This window comes from Crocodylus siamensis, chromosome 3 (genome assembly GCF_052110815.1).
Source record: "Crocodylus siamensis isolate JL-2025a chromosome 3, ASM5211081v1, whole genome shotgun sequence".
In the NCBI taxonomy this organism is placed as follows: Eukaryota; Metazoa; Chordata; order Crocodylia; family Crocodylidae; genus Crocodylus; species Crocodylus siamensis.
The window spans coordinates 58,208,072-58,230,838 of NC_143397.1; the positions used below are offsets into that span (position 1 = coordinate 58,208,072).

Sequence of the window (22,767 nt, forward strand, 5' to 3'; positions counted from 1 at the left end):
AGTCTGCTCATTTTTTAAAGAAAAAAACCATCCGAGTAACAAATATCAATGTCTTCCATTTGACATTTGTCCTCCATTTACTCTTTTCTCTTTCAAAGTAGGAAACTGTAGTAATAATACATAATATGCTTTGCTGGAAATGCTTAGTCTATCACTTTCCATAACAAAGCTCCTTTTCACCTGTAAATTATGCTTGTATTTTCATTTGCCAGTGAATAATTTTGCAAACTGGAGGTGGATCAGACTAACTATCACACTATGCTACTTCCAAAGGGATTTGTCTTTTGCTTTTGGAAATGTTTCATGTTTCTGTCTCAAAAAAATGGGTTGGTTCAAACAGCTTCACAATTTTGGCATTTGCCAAGTCCAGAATGTGGTTCTGTGTTTTGTAACTGAAAGCAAAATGTGGGAACCGAGTGTGGTATGAAAAGTCAGTATTAATTCCCAAGGGGAGGCCGCTTAGCAGAGAAAATGAGGGGAGTTGGAAAGGGCATTTTCACACACCCAGCCCATTAATGTTCTGCAAACTGAAGCCTATTTTCAAATGTGCATCTTAATTATCAGGGCTCCAAAAAACTGACAGAAACCCACATGAAACCCCTATGTAATGTCATAGAAACCTGGGTAATATTACAGAAATACCTGACTCAACAAGTCCTCACTGCCTATAGGCATCTTCAGACATACCAAGGGACACAGTGGCCAGCTGCTCATGTCCAGAGTGCTGCGGGAGGAGGGGGGGGCAGGGGAGGGCTTGGGCTGAGGGCAACAAGCCCTGCCCAACCCCTTCAGGGACCTGAGGTTGCCAGAAAACTGAACCCAGCACTCTTTCCTGCCCCAGCACGCATCTGACCCCAGCAGTCTTTCCTGCCTAGGCAGGGGGGCAGACTCAATGATCTCTTGTGGTCCCTTCTGACCCTAACAACTATGAATCTATGAAAACTGTTTCCCTAGGTACCTCTCTCAGCTTCTCCACCCGCCTCACTTTTTCTTCTAAGCAAACCCTGTTACCTCATCTTGGGAGCATACGGGCTAAGGACAGAAATTACACACAAACTGGCTTACGTGATCAGAAACTGGTTTAAATCAGTAACAGAATAGAAACTCAGTGCACATAAACCAGTTTCAAAATGGCTGAGACTGGCTTAAGATAAACCTGGTTGAACATAGTATCAGACTCAATTGATTTGGGTCAAACTGTTTTATGAAACTTCTGTCCCAGACCCCTTCCTGGTTCAAGTAAATCAGAGTCCCACAGGATCCTAACATGTTTTGCAGCCCTGGGCTGGGCTGTGCTGCCTGCTGCAGAAAGCAGATCTGGCCCTGCCCTCTGCTCCCTAGCTGGAGCAGTGAGGGCTGGCTGACAAAAGGGTGGCGGGGAGGCAGCTCAGTCTGCAGGGCGTGGGGGAGACTGCCCTCTCAGGAAAACCCTGACTGGGGTCTGAAGCCAGGGAGTGGGGTTAAACACCCCTTCCCCCACTCAGAACTTACTGAGACTATGGACTACAAATCACAAATGCACCTGGAAGCAGGAAGAGGAAGTGATGTGCAGGAAGAGGAAGGATCCCCTACCCTCCATAAATGCTGACCTCGTGAAGGAACATCTTGAGAAGCTGGATACCTTCAAGTCAGCTGGCCCTGACAATCTGCACCCCAGGGCACTCAAGGAGCTGGCGAGCATCATAGCCCAGCCCCTGGCACGGATCTTTGAAAACTCCTGGCGCTCTGGTGTAGTGCCTGAAGACTGGAAGAAGGCCGATGTGGTGCCAATCTTCAAGAAAGGGAGGAGAGTGGATCCGGCTAACTACAGGCCCATTAGCCTGACTTCTATCCTGGGGAAGATCTTAGAAAAGTTTATTAAGGAGGCCATCCTTGATGGATTGGCCTAGGCTAACATTCTAAGGGATAGCCAGCACGGGTTTGTTGCGGGTAGGTCTTGTTTGACCAATCTCATTTCCTTCTATGACTGGGTGACCTATCACCTGGACGAGGGAGAAGAGATTGATGTCATATATCTCGACTTCAAAAAAGCTTTTGATCTGGTATCCCATGATCACCTCTTGGCCAAACTGGCCAGTTGCAGCCTTGGCTCCACCACGATCTGCTGGCTGGGAAACTGGCTCCGTGGTCGGACCCAGAGGGTTGTAATTGATGGCAGTCACTCATCGTGGTGCCCTGTGACCAGTGGGGTCCCTCAAGGCTCTGTCCTGGGACCCATACTGTTCAACATCTTCATTAATGATGTGGACATTGGAGTCAGGAGTGGACTGGCCAAGTTCGCTGATGACACCAAACTTTGGGGCAAAGCATCCACGCCAGAAGATAGGCGGGTGATCCAGGCTGACCTGGACAAGCTCAGCAAATGGGCAGACGAGAACCTGATGGTGTTTAACACCAAAAAATGCAAGGTTCTCCACCTTGGGAGGAAAAACCTGCAGCATCCTTATAGGCTCGGCAGTGCTACATTGGATAGCACTACAGAAGAAAGAGACTTGGGGGTCATCATTGACCACAAGATGAACATGAGCCTCCAATGCGATGCTGCGGCTAATAAAGCAACCAAAATGCTGGCTTGCAACCATAGATGCTTCTCGAGCAAATCCCGGGACGTCATTCTCCCCTTGTACTCGGCCTTGGTGAGGCCGCAGCTGGAGTACTGCCTCCAGTTTTGGGCTCCACAATTCAAAAAGGATGTGGAGAAGCTTGAGAGAGTCCAGAGGAGAGCCATGCGCGTGATCAGAGGTCAGGAAAACAGATCTTACGATGACAGGCTGAGAGACATGGGACTCTTTAGCCTGGAAAAGCGTAGGCTCAGGGGTGATCTGATGGCCACCTATAAGTTTCTCAGGGGTGACCACCAGGATCTGGGGGAACGTTTATTCACCAGAGCGCCCCAAGGGATGACTAGGTCGAACGGTCACAAACTCCCGCAAGACCGTTTCAGGCTGGACATAAGGAAGAATTTCTTTACTGTCCGAGCCCCCAAGGTCTGGAACAGTCTGCCAGTGGAGGTGGTTCAAGCACCTACATTGAACACCTTCAAGAGTAAATCGGATGCTTATCTTGCTGGGATTCTATGACCCCAGCTGACTTCCTGCCCTTTGGGCAGGGGGCTGGACTCGATGATCTCCCGAGGTCCCTTCCAGCCCTGATGTCTATGAAATCTATGAAACCCTGCAGAGTTCTGATACTGTGATTGTGGATTGCAAACTCCAGAAACCTCAGGGGCAGCAGGAAGAGAAAGCAAACACATAGCCCATGTTGGGTACATGCCAGAGAGCTGTGCTGTACCACCACTTGGCTTCTGGCTTGAGCCACTACAGCATGTGGCTGCATTTCCTGAAACAAAGGTGAATATCTGTTCACTTCTGTTTCAATTTAATCTCTGCAGTTTAGACTAACCTGCAAAAACTGAATCAATTCAGCCTCAAGCTTTTTGACTCTCTGTACTTAAACCACAGTGATATGAATGGGGCACAAGCTTTTACTACCTTCTGACTTGCCCCAGTTCCAGCTTTATTGGTGTTGCTCAAGCAGCTGCCATCCTCCTTTAGCCCCCTTCTCTTCTGCTGCTGCCTCAGCCCAGCCAGAAGCAGGGAGGAGCGGCTGAGAGTGAAAGGGAATGAGCATTACCATGCAGCTTCCTCCTGCACTATATTTCTAGAGAAGCTTTAAAAAAGGTTCAGTCTATGCCTGATAAGTTGTTGGGATAAGAGCAAAGACCACCAAAACCAGAGGCAGGTTTGTAGCTTGAGCTAGTTCCAGCAGTTCATTCATTTATATTTTGTTATATAAGGCTGCATCCAAGAGACTGTGGTTGTATATGGATATCTATTATCTAGCCTACTTTGGTGACTGTTTTGGAGAATCTTCTGCTATAACAAACATGTCTGAGCACTGCTGCAACTAATAAAATGCTCCCATGCAGGGTTTGATATAGGTCCTATTCAAAATATTATTCATCCATCCACTGATAAGAGCTTCATCTCTTATTCAAAGTCCAAAGACTTAATGTTTATTGTTAACATTAGCCATGAATTTAGCTGAACAAGTGGTTTAGCCATGTCAATGTTATATGACCTGATAAGACTTTAAATATACAAAACCAGAATGCAGAAAAGTAAAAGGCATAACTGGTGTGGTGGCGGACCAGTAGGGGGTGCTCCTGCTTTGAGCCACCCATCTCACTGCACCTGACCACCTTCCAGGCTCTGAGTGCCTCCCTGGGGGTGCCTCACATCTGCCCGACCCCCTTTCTGAAGCACACCAGCAAGCCTGGGGGTAATATTGCCACCACCCAGAGTCTGGACGCATCTTAGACCTGCACCCTCTGGGAAACACAGGCATAGTGATCCTTGAGGGTACCTGACCCACTGCAAGAACTCAGGGTGCTTCCCTCAGTCTGAAGCACAAATGGTGGTCTCCCTTAGTCAGCTGAACCAAGGGGACTCCAAGGCATAATCTAGACCCTCTCCCAATAAGTCTCACATGCTAGGTACAAAGGAGAACTTTCTTGGTTATAAGGAGCAGGTTTCGAATAAGGTACAGGATAGAGCAATATCAGATAAATACTTTAGAGCAAACATTGGCATGGGAGGCTTTGATTATGCATCTGTGTTACTGCAAGCTATATATCTAGTTAGATCTCAGGTAGCTTACTCACAAGTATCACCCAGAGGCAGGTGGAGATTCCCTCTGGAGGCAAGCAGTTCCTTGACCACAAGTTTCAAGAGAGAGATCGAGTTTCAAATGGTCCAGCTTCTCTGAGAGTTCTCATCATGGCTACTGCCCCTCTTCCTGGGCAGTCCTTAATTTACAGAGACCTTATGACCTCATTTACCTGATCCAATAAAGTCCAGCAACCGTTAGCTGCTAGCCAACCAATTTGAAATGTATCACTGGTTGCCGGGTAGATTGGCAGGGTCTCTAGCCCCCTCCCATTGCTTAGAACAATAGGAAGTTTAAGCCCCAACCCAGGAGTGTGATGCCAGTCACGTAAGCAGAGGGAGCAGTTTTCTCCCTCCCTCAAGAATGTATTTAGCTCAGGTTACAACTCAGGGTTACCTGAAGCCAATGGGGCCAGAGGTGTCTGCCCTCTGCAGTGACCATGGTAACCAAATTGTCAGATAGCAGAGTTTGGGGAGAGAAACCAAGATGGTCTACTGCCACAACTAGCATTTCCAAAATAGAGTGATAGAGTAAAAACAAGTCCATGAGTCTTGATTCTTTACTTCTTGGTATACAGAGAGGATAGATTTGATTGCAAAGTAGGGGATTACACTAAAACAATAACATCAAGAATAATCAAAGCAAAGTGCTTCACCCTGCTTGCTAACTGCCTACAGAATCACACTTTTCACCTGGGGCAGAAACCTGTGCAAATTGCCAGAGGATATTAACTACACGCTAATGTATCTTAAAAGGAGAACTGCCAGATTGTACAAGGCACTGCTGGAAATAGGTTATATAATTAGAAACATGAATGATCTGGTGTGGTACAGTAGACTTTCCACTTACATAAACTAGGCTTTCTAAGAAAACAGGGTATTTAGATATCCTTCAAAGAATACAGGCTTTTGTGTCCTGGAATAGTTCTTTTATGTGTTGCTATTCTTTTATACTGCTACTTTTAGACAACCTTTGCAAATTTAATGCAAGAAAACAGTGAAAAATCAATTGCAAAAATATATTTGGCATAGCATGAATGTAATGTATTGATATTTTATATATTTCAGTCACAAACAAAATGATTTCATTGTTTTGGAAAAAGAATTGGTGTCTATGCAAGTACATGTGTCTATCTTGCTAAACCTTGGAACTTGTTTTATAATAATAAACAAGCTCATAAAAAGATTTTGTATTTTCTTTAACAAACTATATTACGTTACTTCATAATTGATATTTTAATACAATAGGTTAAAATAATAAATTGCATGTAGAATGAAGAAGTGAACAATTGTATATATGCATTTAAATATAGTAATGTACAAAATTCAAAAGGTAAACCAGTAGAAATCAGTCATGGACATGTTATCTTTATTAGTAAAGTGGCAAGTTAGTGATTTGGTTTGATTTAAAGCTAGATTATCCATTTAAAACATGACTTTTTGGAAATTACAATAACCTAAACAACCTCAACAAACAGTTAAGCATATTTTACTCTCATTCCCTCATTTTTCCTTAGTGCCACAGAAAAAAATGCAAAAGCTTAAAGCATATAAGCCCCTTTGCAATGAATACATATTTTACGATTTAAAACAGACTTTTCAAATTTGTTTTTCAGAAAGTTGTGACATAAGTCATCTTCTGATATTCCACAAAATTAGTCATTACATCTCTGAAGGGATGAGAGGACTTACTGACTTAGGACAAAAACAAAAAGGCCCGGGCTAAACATCTGTTCTATTCTCCTAGTGCTCCATTTCAAATAAAAAAGAGCATTAAACTAAAAGAGGTTCTGCATCACTTATTGCAGTGGCCTTTTACATTTGGGATTACAAATATATATTAATTTTATTCATGGAAAAGTGACAAGGATTTTGAGGAGTTAAATCCTTATCAGAGCTTGGTTTGTAAGAAGGTACAAAAACTACATTAACAAAATACACACACACACACACTATATATATACACACATACAGAGGTGCAAATTATAGTTAGAATTACAAATGTTATACATCGTCATATTTAAACACAGATATTATACCATACAGTATTCAGAAGAATTTCTAACAAGTGTTGAAATTGAGCAGAGACATAAGGCTGACCTGTCCAACTGACTCCACTTTTTCCTCCATCCAGTTTCCCACTAATGATTTACCCTGTTGCACTGTACTCTTAGCTAAATTTGGCATTTTTTGCAAAAACATGTTTTAGACTAATTAGTATTTAGCATCTTAAAACGAATGCGTCTAAGTCAGGTAAGCAACCCCTGGCATGGGTGCCAGAGTGTGGCACTCAAAGGCACTTTGCTTGGCATGCATGCCTCTGGGAGGATGGTGGGGAAGAGGCTGGGGCTATACGGCAACAGCAAGGATTGGGTCCCTCATGGCTGCCCTGTCATCCACCCCGGCACACCAACATCTTACAAGTTGAAGTTGTGGGTGTTTTTGGCACTATACCCAAAAACGTTGCTGACCCCTGAAGTCAGTGTGGACAAGGTGAAGTATGTACTAATGCAGGGCTTTTCAACCTTTTTTAGTTTAAGTACCCCCGGCGGCCCGACGCTGAGTGGAGTGTGGGGAGGGGGTTAGCGTGCGGCTGGATGATGAGTGGGGGTGGCATGTGGCTCGACACGGAGCAGGGAGGTGGGGACAGCATGCAGGTGGGTGATGACAGAACGCTGCCATCTCCCAGGAGCAGGGCCAGGGTGGGGTGGGGAAGCGCACTTGGCTGGGGTGAGGGCAGTGGTGCCCTTCTGTGGGGCAAGGAAGCTCACCGGGCTGGTGTGTGGTGGTGGCAGCTGCCTTGCGTGAGCTTCCCCACCCCAGAGAGGGGAGCCACTGCCCTTGCTCCACCTGGCCCTGCTCCTGGGAGGTGGTGGCACTCCATCCCTGCCTGCCTATATGTACCCCTAGGACCAATCCAAGTACCCCCAGAGGTACAAGTAGCCCTGCTTGACAATGCCTATATTAATGGATCTAACAGAAACTAGTCCGTTGGTGAGAAATTGCCTACAAAAATCTAGTCACATGCTCCTCTCTAGACTTCAACTAAAACAAAATTACAGCTTCTTGCGTCTACCCTAGAGCTTTTAACTAGTGGCACTTAAACTCTCCCTGAATGAGTAGTACAGGACCAGTCCACAAGGCCAGATCTCACATGCAGGGTTGGTCTGCAGGTGCAATCCAGCACATGGCATGACCCTGCATACAACCCTGTGACCGCATGATCTGGTGCACAGGGCTGTCTCATCTAGGCTGCAGGGCTCCCCACAAGTCCAGAAATTTGGTCTAAATAGTCTGTCTGCTAAATATTAGCCAGCTGGGAAAATGAAACATCTGCAAATTGCCTTTAAATACCACAGTCATGAGTTAATCATGTATAAAGAGAAATGTCTTCATTCACTGATATAAGGATGGAAAAAGTGGAACTATCTTCAGTTGTAGTGACAGTTTCACAATAATAAATACTGACTGTAAAGGTAATACAATGCCTTTATATGCTCTGTTACCTAAACACCTCCAATACTGTCACTCACCCATCTTTATTCTCTGAAAAAACCTGAAAACATATATTAATAGATCCTTCTTTTGCTTCACTGTGCCTATTTATCCTGCAAGGGGTGCAGAGTACCTTAGACCGGTATTTCTCAGCCTTTTTTGTACCAGGACCCATTTGTAAATATCAATGGCCAGTCCTGACCCAGTGCTGAAACTCTGACAGCCTGAAAGGGAAAAGCCATGATTTCCCACATTTTTCTCCTTTAAAGGAGAATCAAGTTTTAAAATTTGTTGATCCATTTTTACAGTTTGTTTGTGACCCTTTCATATATTCTTGTGACCCACTTTTGAGTTGTAGCCCACAGGTTGAGAAATGCTGCCCTATACTATGTGGAACAGACCCCACAGTAGGTACATCAGAGCTGTCCAACTTTTAAGTTGTCAGAGGATAAGGGTCCCTGACCAGCTCCTCCCCATCCTATTCCTCAGTTCACAGAAGGTTGAGGAACTGCCACAGGAAATCCAATTGTATACACAAAGGTACCAGCATATGGTGCACAGAGGCCAGTTTTCTATGCATTGTGCTGTTACATGCACTTTTTGTGTATATACTAATACAGCTGGACAAAATACAGCCTGCAGGCTAAATTCGACGCACCAGGCAATTTTATCCAGGCCATGGGCATGTTCCTGCCAGTTCACTATATTTGACCTGGCCCAAAGCCGCTCCGAATGTGCTTGCATGGGGCCGAGCCTCGCTCACTCCCATGGAGACAGTTTGCACTACACTTCCACCCTCACCCACGGGACGGTCCTGACACCTGTCCCACAAGTAGGGAAGTGGTGGTGGGTGGGGGAAGGGCAGTGAAAGTGGTGGCAGTGGCAGCAACAGGCAAGGACTTGGCAGCGGTGGTGGGAGAGCAGACAGAGGGGAGGGCGGCCAGCAAGAGGGCAGGAAGGTAGGGAAGCAGCAGGGGAAGGACAGCAGCAGTGGTGGTGGCAGTGGTGTGGGGTGGGAGTAGTGGTAGGGGTGGGAGGAAGCGATAGTGGTAGCAGCAGTGACAGCAGGTGGGCAGGTGGGATGAGGCTGTGGTGGCAAGTGGAGTGGCAGCTGGGAGGAAGTGCAGGGCTCCCCCCAGCAGCACAGGGCTCAGGCATGTGAGCCCTGCATGATGGAACTGGCAGCCTGGCCACATGAAGTCCTAGGGCTCACTGGAAATGCACATTGCTAGGGGGCTCCATCTCCTGCTGCTGCTGGTGGCAGAAGCTGTACGCAATGGGGGGGATATGTTTGTAGAGAGACCCCACACACACACTCCACCATACATATGCAGCCACACTTCTCCAGCTACCCTGCCCCTCCACCACCCCACATAACCACAGCACCCACACAAACCCCACACTCACCCACACCCATGCATCCCCACAAACCCCCCACCCCCACATACCCACCCCACAAAACCTACCCGCAGCCCCAACAGACCCTATACCCACCCCACCCCCTCAACCCCACATATACACACCCACCCACACTCCACATACACACACACTCCCACAGCCCTCCTCAAACCTCATACCCACCCACCCATACCCTGCCCCACATCCCCCAATATACAAGAGTAAGACTTAATTTTGCACTATTATGCAAATCACCCCTATATACCTGATGCATATGCACCCAAGCCAGGACAAAAATATTTTTTGAAATAAAATTAAAATATATGTTATTGTAAATGTTTGATAGTATATATTTGTTTAGTATATCATTTGTTTTTTTCTGGTTCCAAGATGGCAAACCTCTTACTAAAAGAAGTACATCCAGGGGAAAGGGGAGGGACTTTGGCTGACAAAGGTCAGGGGTTATGGGTGGGACTTCCATTCCCCAGATGGCGACCAGGGTGTGGGGCTAACCTTGCAGCCCTCGACAGCTCACCAAAACTTAAGTGGCCCTCCAACCAAAATAATTTCCCATCCCTGTATGAAGAGGATCTCAAGCCTGCACAAATTTGGCTACACAGAGATGATGAGGGCATGGAGCAAAAGCAAAAGGAGTCAAAGAGACCAGAGAAAAGAAAACAAGCAGAAGCAGCAAATAAAGAACAAAATCAGAAAGCAAAGGAAGGGAATAGAGAATCCACCTCTTTCTAGAAATGGTGTCTCAAGTAATAAGACATGTTAGCAACAGGAAGAATGATTTAGATACTGAGAAAATGCAAGAGTGTTAGAAAAATCATCTGACCTTATAGAAAAATCAAAATCAAAGTGAAAATAAACAGAAAAAGAGGAAGAAGGAGTGTGTGTGTGTGTGGTGGGTGGGGATGGGGTGGGGAGGAAGGAAGTTGGCGTAGTTATGATACATATACCATTACAATGATGTAGAGTCATATCTTTTCCAAATGATTTACTTATTCCACTTTCTTCTTTCTCCTGTTTAAAATCTGTATTAGAGACCAGATGTAATAATAAAATGAAATCCAAGAATTTCATTAAACTTACTGTAAACCCTATGTATAAACTGTTTGTATGCTGAACTAAATCTGATTTTCTGGAAGTAGGACTTAATACTAACGACTTCCTTTTTAGACAAATAAGTGGAACAGCACATATCCCCATATATACTTAGGAGTAGTTCATTGAAGTATATCTTATTAATGTGAGCAATGTTATGTTTGTGTGCAAGTGTATAGAGGACCTGGGCCTAAATTTAGACATAACACAAGACAACTGATGACAAAGCAAAAGCAGAAGGAAAAAAAAACCATGATATTGTTATGGTTAATAATACACGTACCCTAATGACTATCATTTTCAAACGACTGTGGTTCATGAACTCACATTGTTATTAGTCATTACAAAAGCAGGCTTACTAAACAATAAGTCATTGTACTCCTTATAGAATTCTCCTCATTCACCACCTCTTTTGGTAACTGAAATTGCCTCTTTCTACTCTAAGGCTAAAACAGAATTCAGATTTTTCCCAGGACAAAGCCTTTTATTCTAGAATCCTACAAATATACAACCCCATGGTTCCTCTTGAAGTACTTGTGTAGTACCTATGAAGTACAACACTTCCCCTCCTTGCTTCCCAGGAAAACTGGGAGCTAATTCAGGTTAATTGCCATTCAAGCGGCATGTGGAAACAATTGTCTCATGCTGGTTTTGATGGACGTCAAAGCTTGGGACAACCAGACTTGGAATAAATTTGACATCTCTTTTTAGCTTTCAAGCAAAAAATTGGCACATTTTAATTATCTATTTAGCACCTGGAGAATATTTTCCAAAGGGTTAAAACTGCTTTGAATAATTGGGACTGAGTCCCCTTTTTATGTTTTAATCGGCATACTCCCTTGCCTGAGCTAATCTCATGATTCAAGTTTGTAAGGACAAAACAGATAAAAGTAGATAAAGATTTAACAAACTGAATCAATGATTCTAAATAACCTGTGATGCACTCTATTCCTTTTTGGTGGTGGGCTGCAGAAGAAGCTTATTTCTTATACTACTGACAAGAACATTTTCCAAGATTAGTAAATTTAATCAAAATGCCACTTTAAAATACAAATAATCTTAGTTTCATAGTTCTCATAAGGAACTGACTGGCATACATAAATATACCTCTTTTAAATCCTTGCAAGTATTTTTGCTGCTAATATTTTCATACTAGTAATTTTAAAGCAGCAATAGAAAAGCACATCCTGAGTGTATATTTTTATTAAAAGGAAAGAATTCTACTCATGTGCAATGAAGCTTATCTTCTCTTTTAGAGAGATCATCTTCCACATTAACAGGTCACAGTAGAATACTGTTCCTTAATTTAGAAGACAAAATACTCCTTTATTGTAAATTTTTTTTACTCAGCAGGTTTTCCTATTTCAAAGTCATCAGGCAGTGGCTAGCTTCTAGCTATTATTAATCAGTGTTGTCATTGTTAGAACACTAAAATGTCATCTCTTGCTTTCATCCAATAAAAAGATTGGTGCAAAGTATCCAACCCTAAACTTTTGAAATATAGCCATTACCACCATACTAAAGTGTAATTGACTTCTCTAAGGCCTCTGGGAAGATTTTTACCTGGATAGCTGAAATATGATTCTGTTTCATAACTGAAATTTTTGCCTGTCTCAATTCCATTTCATCTTTGCTTAAAGGCTGTTAAAGAAACATTGGGCCTGATTCTCATTTACATTAAGATCTGTTTTTATTGCTATGGCAGCATAAATTACTTTTAGATCCATATTAAATTGCTTTTAAACTGGCAGAGCAGTGCAGAAGGACATTCTCGGTTACATGAAGACGGCCCAATCTGTTTTATGTTCAAATGCATAAGACACAATTAAATCATCGCACTCATTAAATGTATTTTTAAACACTACTGATATCAGGGACATCCATCTCAAAAAGGAAGATGGCAAGTTCTGTATCTACTGAAATTAACTGTTGTAAAACATGGCAATTTCTGGTATGGAACTGTAGGACTGAAAGAAAGTCTGTAAATACGGAACGTTACTTTTTTGTGTTTGAGTTGCAAGCTTCTGGTCCTGATAAGTGGTCACATTCAGCTTGCAGTCCACTGTAACCCCCACATCCTTTTCTTCAGTGCTGCACCCTAGCTAGTTATTTCTCCGTCTGTATTTCTGCATTTGATTGGTCCATCCTATACATAAGATTTGGCACTTATCCTTACTGAAGTTCATCCTATTTATTTCAGACTGCTTCTCTAAAGTATCAAAATAATTTTGAATCCTAAAACTAACCTTCAAAGTGTGTGCTTCTCTACTAAGCACTCACTAGGTGTGCACTCACTTTCATCCTCCAAGTGATAAATGAGAATACTAAGCATCACTAGAGCTAGGACAAGGAACCTAGGAAACCCCTGATACCTGTTCCTTGGTAGATGTTAAGTCATTGTTAAGTAGTCTTTGAGCGCAATAATCCAACTAGTTACATACCTAACCCTGGTAGTTTCACCTAAACTATTGCCTAAGCTTGTAAGAATGTCATTGGAGAGTATCAAAAGGTTTGCTAAAATCAAGGTATATTATACATCCATTTCTCTCCCCCATCAACAAAGCCCATCAGCATGTCATAGAAAGAAATCAGGTTGATTAAGCATGACTTACTCTTAAGCACGTGTTGGATATTTTTATCACATTTTTTTTCTAGATGCTTAGAACTAGGTTCCTTGATGATTAGATTCCAATAACTTTCTCAGTATTGAGTAAGACTGACTGGTCTATAGTTCAATGTATTTTCCTTGTTTCTTTCTTAAAGATTGGTATTCTAATTTGCCCTTTTATAGTTGTCTGTGATCAGTCCGGACTTCCATGAGTTTTCATAGCCAATGGCTCTGTAACTACATTTTTGGTACTGTAATTCTTTTAAATCTCATTCAGTCTTTTGACTTAAAAATATCCAGCTTGCCTAAGTAATCTCTAACCTGTCCATTTCCTACTCCAGGCTACTCTAGTTACTTCCTCCAGTTCTAGTTATTTCTTCATCCAGCCCTGTTGCTAACTGTGCCTGTCATCTGACAGTTGACCTTTTCTGTGAAGACCGAAAGTAAAAAACTAAGCATTCCAGCCTATTCCACATCCCATTGGAAGATTCTTCTCCGCATTCAGTATGGTATCTAACTTACTGCTTACTTCTAACATAGTTATAAAAGCTTTTGGCTGCCTTTTGTCCTTGGCCTTCTTGGGCACATCCACACCTGCAAGTGGTGCAAATTTGAGCCAGGGCTTTTTGCCTCAGCACACATGCTCGGACATACACTTTGTTGTGGAGCAAATTGTGCCACGGGGCAAAATAACATTGCTTTGCTCCTCCCACATCTGCAGCCAGGGGGAGCTGGAGCCTGGGGCCAGCACCTGTGCTATCCCCAGCAGTATAAAAAGCTGCCCTGACCAGCAGCTCAGAGTTACTTGACATAGGAGCTTCTGGGGACCAGGCAATTGCTATCTGGGGACAGTGGCCCTTTGTGTCAGCTAGACTGCTGAAGCAGCATCTCAAATTCACTTTTTAAAATACCCCAAAATCCACATTCTTCCACAATTAGAACAAAAGAGAGAGAAAGGGGGATTGATCAGATGGGCAATGTTTTATTGCTATATTTACAATGTTAAAGAAATTTGGAAGCCTACCAGTGTCTCTAGCATCATAATAAAATAAATCCTAAATATCTATATTTTTTAATGTTTGCTTTGGGTTTCCTTATCACATGGTGGGTGTGTGATGGGGGATGTGGGGTTTGCAGGATGGGGAGGGAAGGGGGTGGGGGATGTGAGTCATTGTGTGGGTAGGTGGGGGGGGATTGTGGGTATGTGGGCTGCTTAGGAGGGTGGGTCCCTTGCATGAATGCCGCATGCACCCAGAGGCTGGTGTGGCAGGGTGGCAGGAGCATGGTGGCAGTGGTAAGTGGGGAGCTCCCGCAGATGACGCTGGCACTGTCGGGAGCAGGGGGAGAGGTGGCGAGCGCCAAGCACCCACATACACCACTAGCAGCAACAGCGGTGGCCAGCGGCAATCACTGACTGCCTACAGACGCCACTGGCGGGGGGGGGGGGAGGGAGGTGTCAAGTGGCAGCCACCTACAGGCACCACTCACAGTACTGGCAGTGCCTTTGAGGGAGTGCACCGCCATTCTCAAGGGCCGCACATGCACCCCCTACACATCACCAATGGTCCCCTGCCCCCCCACAGGGCACAGCCCCCCCCCAGCTCATGGATTACCCTGCCTGCAGGGTCCCAGGCCCCGCCAGCTCCACCCCCATCCCCCTGCTCCTCCCCCATCCCCCTGCTCTTCTCCAGCCTCTGGAGGCTGGAGATGAGCAGGAGAACAAGCAGGATACTGGAGAGAATAGGAGAATGAACAGGTGGCTTGTTCCCCATCCCCCGTTGTTTACCCCAGCTCATTTTTTCTCCTGCTCTCCATTCATTCCTCCCAAGCCCGTTCATTCCCCTTGCCCCCCGTTTGTACCTCCATCTCCTGTTCATTCCCCTCACCCTCCGTTCATTCCCCCAGCTCCCCCACATTCACCGGCAGTAGCAGAGAATGAGCAGGAGGCTGGAGAGAGCAGAAGTTTCCAGCTTATCTCCACAGGCTTATGTCCAGCCCCTCTGCTCCTTCCCTTGCTTTCTCCAGCCCTCTTGGGAGGTTGCCCTGGAGACATTCCCCTGCTGTCTCCTGCTCTCCTGAGGCTGGAGACAGCAGGGGAAGGAGCAGGGGGCCGGAAACAGCAGGGGAATGTCTCTGGGGCTGTCTCCAGCTTCCTGGTGATTCTCTGGTACTGTGAGTGAGTGTGTGTGTGTGTGGGGGGGGTGCTGGGAGAGCCAGTAGGGAGCTAGGGGAACAAATGGGAGGCAGGGGGAATTAACTGGGGGGAGGGGGAATGAACAGGGAGTATGGGGAGCAAGCTGGGAGCTAAGGGAATGAATGGGGAGTTAGGGAAGGTCCCCTCCCCTCTCCTCCAGGCCCCTGCTTACTTGGCAGAAGCCAGTTCCAGGTCCCTGGAGCTTGCACGACTGGGGAAAGGGCCAATCATAGAGACGCTCTGGCACACTGCCTGAGTGCCTCTGGAGAACTGAGCTTTTTTTTTTTTTTTTTAATCAGAACTGAGATTTTTTTTTTCCCCTTGGGTTTTTGTCTGACCCCTGGATATCCAGGGGTCCAATTCTGCTCCCCTGCTGCAAATTTGCAGCTGGGGGCGGGATTTTTGTTCCTGCATGTGCCTCTTGCAGCATCTCAAAGGGGTTTGAGATGCTGCAAAAGGCATGTGCGGGCTTCTCTGGATGCTTCTGCCTTACAAAGGTCAATGAGGGCATTTTTTTAAAAAGTAATTGAAGTAATATGGATAAAAACAATAATACAGCCAGAGATCTAATTTGTGGGTCTCTGTGGAAAAATTACATCATCTTTCCCTCGCTGTAAAAAGTCAAGATCCTTTGAAAGAATTTGGCCTCTGAATTTAAAAGTTGAATATTCATTTCTTCATTATTCACATGCAGCTTAGTAAAGAATACATGTAAGTAAATAATTTAACTAACATGGAATTCAGAAACTACCTTGGGAATGTATTTTGGGTGTGGTGTAGAGCAACACTTCATTACAATGAATAGAGCATGAGGCAGGTCTGATGCAAGGGTTACCAATTTTCCCTTCTAGTTAATGGCACAATTATAAGAACGGTGAACCTCATCAGAACGTGGAGGAATGAGCATTAGACTCAAGGACAAGGTTCATGGGTTTTGTGGCCACTAAACTGACCTACTACAATGGTATTTATTTTCCTTTTAGATTTTTTTATTGCTACTGGATAGAATAAACTTGCCATGAACATGTGTCAGCCATCCAAAACTTGAGCTCATAAGGTATAGGAGAGGAAGACTGTGAAGTTGTGTTGTTGCTTTATCTTGAGTCAGGAAAAATAAAGAAAAATACGAAGACAGACAGATGAAGCTGTGGAAACCAGCACTACCTTGGCCCTAAAATGGCCAAGATGTTTGTTATTGTGTTCTGATGGATTTTTATCAGGATTTAGGAGTCATCCAACTGGTGGGAATGCATTAATTGACACTGAACCAGGAAGACTTCTTCCAAAGAGCCAGTCTTGCCTGTCCCTAGTAAAAATATTCTGGCATTTCTAATTATTGCTGGTTAAACACCACTACAATGAAATATTGATCACTGAAATATCGGTGTCACCAAGTCATGGATCACACCAGGCACTCCTGATCCCTGGAAAAGTGCTTGTTGAAATTGTCAACTTCTGTGTTTTGAAGAGCCAGTAAAGGAACTGGGTGATCTAATGGCATATGAATTGGTAAGCTATAATCATACGTAACTGTGAGGACCAAGCTCTCCCTTGCTTGTTTGTGTAATATTTGGTCTGTCATATTGTTTAACATTACCCATTATGGGTTTGCTCTGAACGAGTGGGGGAAGAAATGCACATATGGTCTGTGCGTTGTCTTTACCTCTAGAATGCTGATGTGAAGGCTAAGCAACCTGAATGATATGTCCACCTATATAGGCTCCCTAAGGTAGAAATAATGTTTTTGTTACTATTGTGCTTACTGGCGTCGAGAAAAGGGGTGAACTCCCACACAGACCACATTTCTGTTTTTCTGCCCACTGGAAGACATTTCAAGGCACTAGCATACAGCCTGCTAGGGATACAAGCCATTCTCAGTGTTCTACAGATGTTGAAATTAGTTTTATAGAAGATGGCCACATACTGTAAAACAGCATCACTTGTGCCTAACAGCATCTGCACAGCAGCTCACACAAACTTGCATTTGTTACAAATAAGCATAAACGTTCTCCCTGGTCTCCTGAGTTTGTTGATATTATAATTAAGAAAAATAATAAACCGTGTTTACTGTTTCTACTTTGCATCTCCTTGGGAGAAAAACAGCAAGAAACTAAAGTGTCTCTAAAAGGGAGACCTTCCAGCCAGGAAGAGTACACACCAACTGCTGAAACTTCCTTAGCCTGATGAAGGGTTTTTAAACCCGAAAGCTTGCTTAATAATTGTTTTCCAACTATTTAAGTTGGTCTAATAAAAGATATCAGATCCACCCAAATAACCTTCTCTGTCTAAAAGGGACAACCTTTCATATTTAAAAAGGTGTTTCTTCTTTCTTTCATGGATTAAGGTAACCATAAGGAGTAGGATCTGAATATTGATAATCCACTCCTCCACATGGAACGTGATATTTCTTCACCATCCATTCTGATATAGGAGTAAGAGTAGCAGGAGACTGCTAAAGTTATGGCAGTCTCCAAGTTGCTTCATCTATAGGAAGTGGAGATTTTAGTGAATTTAAAACTCTACGTGTCTAACTCATGAGTTCGCTCTACAAAAAGATGATGTAGTATTTTGACTCTCCTCTGCCTCAATTGCAGTACATTTCTTAAACAGTAAAGAAATAAGGGTGGTGCTGGAACAACTCCTTTATCGGGCAGAGACTAAAGTGCAAGTAATGAAACCTCTTCCGCTTTAAGCTGGTCTTTCTATTGGCTGTTTATATTGTTCAGGGATATATTTCTTTAGTGTCTCTGGAGCATAAACTTTATAATGGGATTTCATGTATGGATTCTAGGGCAGTGGTCTCCAACCTTTTTAAGTAGGAGATCACCATTGGCATTTAAAAGCAATCCAAGATCTACCGTGTGCTGCTGCCCCCCCCCCCCCCCAGCAGGTAAGTCTGCAGGTGGGAAGCAAAGCGATAGAGGGCAGATCAAGGCAGAGGGAGAAAACATTATTTGGGGGAGTGCCTCCCCAGCAGGTAAGTCCAACCTGGCCAGGGCCCCACTGAACTTACTCATGCTCCTGCCTCTGCAGCAATGTCCCTCACCATGGGGGCCTCGAGTTAGCCCCTATCCCTTCCCTCCCCCACAGACAGACTTGCTGGACTGGGGTGCATGGGCACTCAGCCCCTCATCCCAGCCTTGGATTGACTCTAAGAGGCTCCGAGTTCTACCACAAGAGGCTCCGAGATCTACCAGTGTATCGAGATCTACTAGTTGGTGATCAATGTTCTAGGGAATTGGAGAAAGGCCATTGCATATAGCATGGAAGGGGAAGGACATAATAGGGACATATAACAGCATATGGGGCTGTAGAGTCTGGGTCTAAAATGATGGGGCAGGTTTGATCTTCTTTTTGGACTAAGCAGAAGAAAATAATGTTCCAGGAAAATAAGGGGGTCATGCAGATCCACTGCAGGCCATACCTCAGAACCTGAAGGAGGAACTGCAAACACAAGGTTAGACAAAAGAGTTATCAGGGTGTGTAGGTTTCCATACTGGTATTACATGCAAATCTGCTGAAGCAGTTTGGCTTTGGGATTTTACTGCGAGTCAGTATTGTAGACAGAAACACAGCAGAGACCCCAGCTTTACTCAGTATAGAGGAAGAAATGTAGTGCCATGTTACTGTAAACAATCGATGCGCTCAGTACGAAAAATATACGAGCAACCATCCTCATAAAGGACTCGGGTCCCTTACTAGAGAATTTAATACAGATTCTAAAATTAGGCCAAAAAAGTGCCAACACCAGGCTTTTTAATTTTTTTTAAGTCCTAGATGTTTCCATAATAGGGTGTAGGGTCTCACCAAACTTAAGGCAGGACAAGGAAATCATCTGTTTGCATTTTTTTGGAACAGCATTTAGAAGATAATTTATTCTTAAAGCTTAAACTCTCCCTATCTTGCCTGTGAAAACTTGAAGGCTAGAGATGAGCAGCATGGGAGGAGCCAACTGAAGCTGAATTGGAAAAGATACTCCTCAACTCTGAAGTCTGCTGTGCAAGGGAAACCATAAGGCTGGATTCAGCTTTACGCTCACTGGGTAATCCATAAGAATCACCTTTAATGAATTTCCCTCGTTTTTTTACTATTTGCAAACTTGATCAAAAGGTTGTACATTTCTGAGGGATGTAAAGCCATTTAAAAAAAGCCAAATGAAATTAAATTTAAAAATTAGGAGTAAATATTTAATCAATTCAATATTTAATACACAATATGTAAATTATGTGGATCTGATTCAAAAGTAACAACGTAAAATGAAGGCCAAATGGGATTTTTTTTCTTAAAAAGTTTTTTAAAATAAGGTAGGAAGCAAAAGTCTTATAGAGTTTCATTAGGATTTAGGACTTTTGAACATCATACACACTCATCTTGATCTCTCATACAAGATTTATAAACCTCCTAGATTTCAATCATCTAATTTTACCTCTTGCAAAAAAAAGACCAAAGAATTATGTCACCCAGCAATTTCTGCTTCAAGTCTATAATTGAACTACAGCTTATTTTAAAAAAAGACACCTATTCTATTCAATTTAATTCTAAGGTTTTTTCTGTAGAAATCCTTAGCTTTTAGCATAACTTTTTTAAAACTGAATTCACAAAAATAAAAGTGGGAGCAGAACCTTTAAGGTGAAGGAGCAAGTAAAAAATCCTTTTGACTGGGCCTTTCTGGCTTCTTCCTTGCTTTTGGGAGAGGATCACATATAGTATAAATAATATAGAAATTATCACATGAGAAATCATATCGTTTCTTCTTGTTAGAGAATGGACTCAGTGAATGAGTGCAACTAAAGGTCAAGTATCTATCCATAGGCTCCAGAAGTGATTTAAGTAGTTAATAGTCTAGGAATAAGCTGTTACCCCTTTATTCCGTAAGTTATACAATACTGAATTCGGCAATGTATGCTTTCCAAATACTAAGCAACTTTTCCATAAAGTAAACAAACTAATATTTGTGTACTGTATTCTGTGTTTTTTAAAGTTAGATAGCTCTGCTTTAACTAGATTATTGAAACTACAAAACTCCAGCAAATAAATGAATATTTTGTTTAAATCAGAAATCCTTTATGGATCTCTCTCACTTGGATTAGCCATTACTGTATAATACATGAAAATACATATATACACATAGCAATCCTGTAATAATTTCTTAAAATAAAGAACAACCTCCCCCCCACACACACACTTTTGGCACATTTGCAGGAACTTAAGCAAAGAACTTTGTTAAAAAGTTAAATTGAGGAGAGCCCTGAGAAGAATTATTTTAATAAAAATTCTGCATTTTAGGAAACAAAGCAACCTTAGAATGTAAAAGCTCTGGCTGAATGCTCAAACATTTCATTTCAATTTTCCAATGCCATAATAATCTTAATCATTCAGTATTACTTCAATTTATGTCATTCACCCAAACAATTTATCCTCCTTGATCTGTCAGGTAGGAGAAAACAAGATATACACAATACATTAAAATATATATATATATATCGTGAAAGCAGCCCTCTTAAGACAAAAGATAGTGTTCCCAATCTAGCATATCAAATTGTATTTTGAGCTTCATGGTAAAGTTTTTTTTTCCTTGGTAAACATTAGGTTTTGATGCATCTCCACTGAGACTCAAGATAACATGGCAATTCTTGATGCAATCTAAATAGGACAGGTGTTGATTGATGCAAGGTAATATTTTCCTTAACCAATTACATGTAGAACAGCTATTTTATTTACTGTATTTGAAAATCATACAACATAGAGATGCCAGCTCTTAGAAGCTAAGTAGCCAATATGCAGCTTCTTAGGCTAAATTAAATAACATTATAAAAATACATTTAGAATGGGTTTGCTGGGCAGAACTGGGCTGTTTATAACAACAACAGAAGATTTACTGCAGTGTACACAACCCAACTCCAGGCTGAGTGTTTCTTATACAAACAAAGACAAAAAATGTCCTTAAATTATGAACTAGGAACCTACTGTATATAGTCTTGGATCAGCTCAGATTTTGAGCAGACTTTTTCCCTACCACACGCATCACTTTCCTACCCAAAACATTTAAAACTAGATTGCAAACACTGCACCTGTAATAATAATATTTTTTTTCCATCTAAGCAGAAACCCACCAACACTGAACAAGAAGAAAGGAGTCACACCTTAGATGTGGAATGTGAAATTTCAGGACGAGTGTTGAAACCACAGAAGCACAGTGCAGTTAAAAGGGGAGGCTACCAGTAAAGCATCAGAACTACTGGTGCACTAAGCACTAAAGAATATACAGGGGAAAAAAGGGTCAGTGACCGAAAGCACTCTCCGAAGGACAACCAACATGAACTGAGAGTTGCACTATTTTCTTTGCCTCAGAGAAGCATGATCAACTCAAAGCTTCAGGTTTTCAAATAAAAACAACAGAAATTACTGCCATGATAATCCATTCTGAGGCCTCATCAAAAAAAAAAAAAAAAATCAGTTAGAGAAACTGAGGAACTGAAATGGATGCAGATCCATCAGGGAGCTCCTTAGATCATGGGCCAGGAACCTTTTCAAGCTGCAGGCCAGAACAACCCAGCTCGTTTTGCACAAGCCAGGTGGTTTCACCAAAGTGTTGGCAGAAAGGGGGATTGGCCTGTACTCGCACCAGGGCCAGGCAGTGGGAACTGTGTTGCTGCTATGATTTCCCATTCCCCAGTTCCCCAGTTGGGGTGCGAGTACAGCTTCCAGTCAGAGGGGAGCTGTGCTGGGGCCAGACAGCTGGGAACTGACCCTACGCTGCTGCTGCTGCATTCTCCTTGCCCCTTCCCCTCCCAAATGTAGCATAGGTGCAGATGGAAGCTGCCTGGCCCTGGCTCAGTTCCTCACTGACTGGGAGCTGTACCCATACTCCAGCCAGGGAGCTTAGGTGGGGAGAAGCAGAAGGGATACAGGCATAACTTTCAGTTGCCCAGCCCCAGCATGGGTAGAGGCAAAGCCTTCTAGCTTTATGGGCCAGATACAGCAGTTCCACAAGTCAAATCTGGTCCATAGACTACATTGCCAGCTTGTGCGTAGATGAATTCAGTGAAAAATAAAGTGGAGTCTTCTAAAGGGTACAGAGACATTAGTAACTGGTCATAAAACAAAGCTGGCTTGCCAGTGCTTTGAATGAGATAACAAGGCTAAAAAGCTAGGGAATTGCAGCCTTTCTTGAACTAGGGAGACGAAATTCAAAAGCAGAATCCAGTTAACAGGATTCATTTTCTGTACAAAATATAGAAAGAAAGAAAATGTTCACTGTGCTGGCAGGCAGATCTGCATTGCATTTGCCCTTT

At 43.1% G+C, this 22,767-nt stretch overlaps 1 long non-coding RNA gene across 1 annotated transcript in view; it reads right to left on the bottom strand.

Annotated features, from left to right (window-relative positions):
* Positions 1–9,567, bottom strand: part of LOC149868300 (uncharacterized) — a 148,633-nt gene extending 139,066 nt beyond the window's left edge. Inside the window, exon 1 of the long non-coding RNA XR_016441217.1 lies at positions 4,664–9,567. This is a non-coding gene — a long non-coding RNA (uncharacterized LOC149868300). The remainder of the gene's footprint in view (positions 1–4,663) is intronic.
* Positions 9,568–22,767: the final 13,200 nt, after the last annotated feature.